The sequence below is a fragment of the Mandrillus leucophaeus genome, unplaced genomic scaffold (assembly GCF_000951045.1).
Source record: "Mandrillus leucophaeus isolate KB7577 unplaced genomic scaffold, Mleu.le_1.0 Scaffold30, whole genome shotgun sequence".
Classification (NCBI taxonomy): Eukaryota; Metazoa; Chordata; class Mammalia; order Primates; family Cercopithecidae; genus Mandrillus; species Mandrillus leucophaeus.
Window position 1 is genome coordinate 587952 of NW_012103143.1, and position 6382 is coordinate 594333.

The window sequence follows — 6382 nt, forward strand, 5'->3', positions numbered from 1 at the left end:
TGAGGTGGGCGGATCACGAGGTCAGGAGATCGAGACCATCCTGGCTAACATGGTGAAACCCTGTCTCTACTAAAAATACAAAAATTAGCTGGGTGTGGTGACATGTGCCTGTAGTCCCAGCTACTCAGGAGGCTGAGGCAGGACAACGGCGTGAACCCGGGACGGAGAGCTTGCAGTGAGCGGAGATTGCGCCACTGCACTCTAGCCTAGGCGAGAGAGCAAGACTGACTCATATAATAATAATAATAATTTAAAAATTAGCCAAGTGTGGTGGCGCAGGCTTATAGTCCCAGCTACTTAGGAGGCTGAGGCAGGAGGATTGCTTGTGCCTAGGAGTGTGCTGCAGTGAGCCATGGTCATGCCACTGTGCTCTAGCCTGCCTGAGAGAGTAAGACCTTGTCTCTAAAAAAATAAAACTAATTAAAAAAAAAAAAGGTCTTTAATCCCAGCAGTTTGGGAGGCCCAGATGGGAGGATTGCTTGATCCCAGGAGATCAAGGTTGCAATGAGCCATGATTGTGCCACTGCACTCCAGCCTGGGGGACAGAGTGAGACCCTGTCTCAAAAATAAATTAACAAATCAATAAATGAAAAGGAAAATTTGAGTCCAAGATGGGAAGATTACTTGAGGCCAGGAGTTCGAGACCAACTTGGGCAACATAGCAAGAACTCCATCTCTAAAAAAAAAAAAAATTTTTGCTCTTGTTGCCTAGGCTGGAGTGCAATGGGGCGATCTCGGCTCACTGCAACCTCCACCTCCTGGGTTCAAATGATTCTCCTGCGTTAGCATCCCGAGTAGCTGGGACTAAAGGTGCAAGCCACCATGCCCAGCTAATTTTTTGTATTTTTAGTAGAGACGGGTTTTCACTGTGTTAGTCAGGTTGGTCTCGATCTTCTGACCTTGTGAACCACCCACGTTGGCCTCCCAAAGTGCTGGGATTACAGGCGTAAGCCACCACACCGGGCCTATACCTCCATATTTTTAAATAACATGACTGTCATTATTTCTTATTTTCAGTCTTGATATTGTCTGTGGAATTCTATATTAGGATGAATTCTGCAGTAAGTAACACAGTCTTAATAGTGGCCAAAGCAATTAAGACATTTAATTATGTCGCCAGATCAACAGTCTGGAGATTAGAGGATTCAGAGCAGGTCCAGTGGTGTGGCGACATCAGGATACTGTCATGAACTGTGTGTTTCTCTTCATGTTCCCTCTCCCCTTTTGGAGGCAAGGGTGATTGCCACAGCTCCAAGCCTCCCATTGTCACACATTCACATGATAGGGTGGAAAGCTGGAAGGAAGGAGACCAAAAAGGGAAACCTCCTTTCTAACAGAAGAACACATATGCAATGGAATAATGAAAGTCAGCTGTGAAAATGTCTTTATCTGTGTTGTTACTAACTCATATTTTCCTGTAATCAGTTTCCTTTGTAACAGTGGCAGCTGTAACAAAGTACCACAAACTGTGGCTTAAAACAACAAAAATTTATTCTCACAGTTCTGGAGGCCAGAAGTACAAACTTAGTATCACTGGGCCGGAATCAAGGTGTGGACAAGAGCTTGCTTCCTCCAGACACTATAGGGAAACATCCCTTCCTGGCCTCTTCCAGCTTTGTGTGGCTGCTGGCATTCCTTGGCTTGTGGCTGAATCTCACTCCAATCTTCAAGGCCAGCACCATCCACTCAGTCTGCTCTGTCTTCCCATTGCCTTTTCCTCTGTGTATTTGTGTCAAATCTCCTTCTGCCTCCCTCTTATAAGGATTGCATTACATGTGATTGCATTTAACACCACCAGAGTAATCCAGGATAATCTCTTCTTAGCAAGGGCCATTGATTCAATCACATCTTCAGAGACTTTGCCACATAAAGTAACATTCACAAGTTCCAGGGATTAGGACCTAGTATCTTTGGAGGCCATTAATAAACTTGCTACAGTGACCTAGTAAACCACAGGTAAATTGATACAATTAACTTAGGAAAAGGTCTCATAAGTAAATTTGACAGGACTCTAGTTTCCATGACAGAATTTCTCTCTAGCCTTTCTCTCCATTCGTTGTAAAGAGGTAAGGACTTTCCTTATCAGATTGTTTTATTGCAGAGATTGTTTTTACCTAAAACTAAGTTTACCTAAGTTTACAAAATTTGATTTAGATCAGTGGTTCTCAGTGGGGATGGTATGGCCCATAGGGGACTTCTGGAAGTTTGTTAGGGCCATTTCTTCTGGCTGTGACAATGCTAGGTGGGGGTGAGGATGCTGCTGGTATTGGGGGAAGACTAGGGATACTTACCAACCTTCAATGTGCAGGATAGTTCTCCACCAAATAGCCCACAGAATACCCTTGTAGGTAAAAAATCACTACTTATTTCTACTTCAGATGGTGTCTTGCTCTGTCACTCAGGCTGGAGTATAGTGGTGTGATCATAGCTCACTGTAGCCTCCGTCTCATGGGATCAAGCAGTCCTGCCTCAGCTTCCCGAGTAGCTGGAACTACAGGCATGCACCACCATGTCCAGCTAACTTATTTTTTTTCTTTATTTATTTTTGAGACGGAGTCTCACTCTGTTGCCCAGGCTAGAGTGCAGTGGCGTGATCTCAGCTCACCGCAACCTCTGCTTCCTGGGTTCAAGCGATTCTCCTGACACAGCCTCCTGAGTAGCTGGGATTACAGGTATGTGCCATGATGCCCAGGTAATTTTTTTTTTTTATTGTGTTTTTAGTAGAGATTGGTTTCGCCATGTTGGCCAGGCTGGTCTTGAACTCCTGACCTCAAGTGTTCCACCCACCTTGGCCTCCCAAAGTGCTGGGATTACAGGTGTGAGCCACTGCGCGGGAATAATTTTTATATTTTTTGAGACACAGGGTCTCCCTGGGTTGCCCAGGTTGGTCTCAAACTCCCGGGCTCAAGTGATACTCCTGCCTTGGCCTTCCAAAGTACTGGGATTATAGGCATTGAGCCACTGCGTCCAGCCAAACTTCTTACTATGTGTCTTACATTGTGTTCAACACTCGTTATTGCTCAAAATGGCCTTATCCTTTATACATACTTGCCAAGAGAAATTTTTATTAGAGACAAGGTCTCACTGTGTTGCTCAGGCTGGAGTGCAGTGGTGCTATCACAGCTCACTGCAGCCTTAGCCTCCTGGGCTCAAGTGATCCTCCCACCTCAGCCTCCAGAGTAACTGGGACTACAGGCATACACCACCACACCTGGCTAATTTTTAAAATTCTTTTCGTACAGATGGGGTCTCACTATGTTTCTCAGGTTGGTCTTGAACTCCTGAGCTCAAGTGATCCTCCTGCCTCAGTCTCCCAAAGTGCTAGGATCACAGGGATAAGCCACCACACCCATCCCCAGATTTACAATTAAAAAACTCTACAAAAATAAAAATGTGGTAAAGCCAGCTATTTTATAGGTAAGAAAGGTGATACTCATAGATGTAAAGAATCTAGCTGGGTATGGTGGGTCATGCCTGTAATCCTAGCACATTGGGAGGCTGATTCTGGAGGATCACTTGAGGCCAGGAGTTCGAGAGCAGCCAGGGCAACAAATCGACCCCCGTCTCTACAAAGTAAAAATTAAAAAATTATCTGAGGGGTGGCTGGGCACGGTGGTTCATGCCTGTAATCCCAGCACTTTGGGAGGCTGAGCCGGGCAGATCACGAGGTCAGGAATTCAAGACCAGCCTGGAAAGTCCAGGCTGCAGTGAGCCATGATTTCATCACTACTCTGGCCTGGGCGACAGAGTGAGACTCCGTTTCCAAAAAAACAAACAAACAAACAACAACAAAGAAAAAACCTGCAAACTTTTCTTTGAGATCAGCTAAGCCAAGCTAGACACTTTACAGATGAGAAACTCACTGAGGGCTGGAGGAGGGAAGAGGGTTGCCCACTTGGACCATAAAACTGAACTAGGGCTAATTTAATGCTCTTTCCGTTATTCCAGGTCAAGGAGTCAGATCCTTATTCAAGCCCCAGCATTCTGATTTGCCAGGTCTGTGAAGTTTGGCAAGATTCTTTACATCTATTTAATTAATTTATGTATTTAGAAACAGAGTTTCACTCTTTTGGCCAGGTTAGAGTGCAGTGGCACCATTACAGCTCACTATAATCTTAAAATCCTGGGCTCAAGGTGATTCCTTCTCCCTCAGCCTCTCAAGTAGCTAGGACTACAGGTGCACTACCACCTGCAGATATCTACACACACACACACACGCACACACACACACACAAACACACACATATGTATTTTTTGAGACGGAGTCTTACTCTCTTACCTGGGCTGGAGTGCAGCGGCCACTATCTCAGCTCACTGCAACCTCCGCCTCCTGAGTTCAAGCAATTCTGCCTCAGCCTCCCGAGTAGCTGGGATTACAGACACACGCCACTACACGCAGCTAATTTTTTGTATTTTTAGTAGAGATGGGGTTTCACCATGTTGGCCGGGCTGGTCTTGAACTTCTGACCTCAGGCAATCCGCCCACTTTGGCCTCTCAAAGTGCTGGGATTACAGGTGTGAGCCACCCCGCCTGGCTGCCAGCTAAATTTTTAAATTTTTTTAGAGGTTGTCCAGGCTGGCCCTAACCTCCTGGGCTGAAGCCATCTCCCGGCCTTAGCCTCCCAAAGTGCTGGGATTACAGGCGTGAGCCACCGCACCCAGCCTAAAATTAGTTTTACCTGTTTCCTTTCACCTTTTAAAATGTGGCTAGTAGAAAAATTAAAAGCACCTATGGGTCTCACTGTGTTAAGGTGAGACCCCACCCGCTGAGCGGGGTGACTCCCACCTGTAATCCCAGCACTTTGGGAGGCCGAGACGGGCGAATCATGAGGTCAGGAGTTCAGGACCAGCCTGGCCAACATGGTGAAACCCCTACTAAAAATGCAAAAATTAGCCGGGCGTGGTGGTGTGCACGCCTGTAGTTGCAGCTACTCGGGAGGCTCAGGCAGGGAAAATCGCTTGAACCCAGGAGGCAGAGGCTGCAGTGAGCCGAGATAGCGCCACTGCACTAGAGCCAGTACAGCCAGGGTGACAAGAGTGAAACTCTGTCTCAAAAATAAATAAATAAATAAATAAATAAATAAATAAAATGGCTATGCTTACTGGGTAGCTAGGAGTTTGCTGATATCCTGTTATGGGAATACTACCAGCAGTTTGGATTTCGGGAGATACCAGAGTACTGCCCCCTTTTCTTTCTTTTTCTTTTTTTTTTTTTTTGAGACAGAGTCTCGCTCTGTCACCCAGGCTGGAGTGCAGTGGTGCAATATCGGCTCACTGCAAGTTCCACCTCCAAGGTTCACGCCATTCTCCTGCCTCAGCCTCCTAAGTAGCTGGGACTACAGGCACCCGCCACCATGCCCGGCTAATTTATTTTTTTGTATTTTTAGTAGAGATGGGGTTTCACCGTGTTAGCCAGGATGGTCTCGATCTCCTGACCTCGTGATCTGCCCGCCTCAGCCTCCCAAAGTGCTGGAATTACAGGCATGAGCCACCTCGCTTGGCCCAAGCACATGCCATTTCAATGGCCTTGTGCTACACAACTCCCACTATCCTATTCTGCTCTCTGTTCCAGGCTCTGGTCATATTGGGCTCTTTTTTTTTTTTCTTTTTTTTGAGATAGAGTCCTGCTTTGTCGCCCAGGATGGAGTGCAGTGGTGTGATCTCAGCTCACTGCAACCTCCACCTCCCAGGTTCAAGTGATTCTAGTGCCTCAACCTCCTGAGTAGCTGGGACAGGTGCCAGTTATCACACACGGCTTATGTTTTGTTTTCAATTAGCAATAATCGCACCTCGGATAAACCTAATTGGCTATGATACTGCCACTGTGCAAAGCTAATGTTTTGTAGTTTCAGTAGAGACAGGGTTTTGCCATGTTGGTCAGGCTGGTCTCGAACTCCTGACTTCAGGTGATCCGCCTGCCTTGGTCTCCCAAAGTGCTGGGATTACAGGTGTGAACCACTGCGCCTGGGCCATACTGGCTCTTGACTCTTCCTTGAACTAGCCAGATTTGCTTCTGCCCTAGCACTCTTCGACTTGTACTTTCTGGCTGGCATGATCTTCCCTCAGAGGATGGCTTAGTTCCCTTGATTACTCCAAGTCCTCATCACCATCTAACACGCTTATGTTTTACTTATTTCTTGCCTGTCTCTCCCCACCATAAGATCCAAGAGGGTTGAGATTTCTGTCATTTTTTTTTTGTTGTTCAGTGCTATATTCTTGGTGGTGTCCACATGGTAGGTGCTATTTGTTAACTGAACACGCAAGCAAATATTTCCCTGAGTTTGTCACATGTCTATGTTTTTGATGTATGTCTGCTATGCAACAATCTTATTTACATACCCAAAACTGTTTAAAGAAAATTTTTTTTTTTTTTTTGAGATGG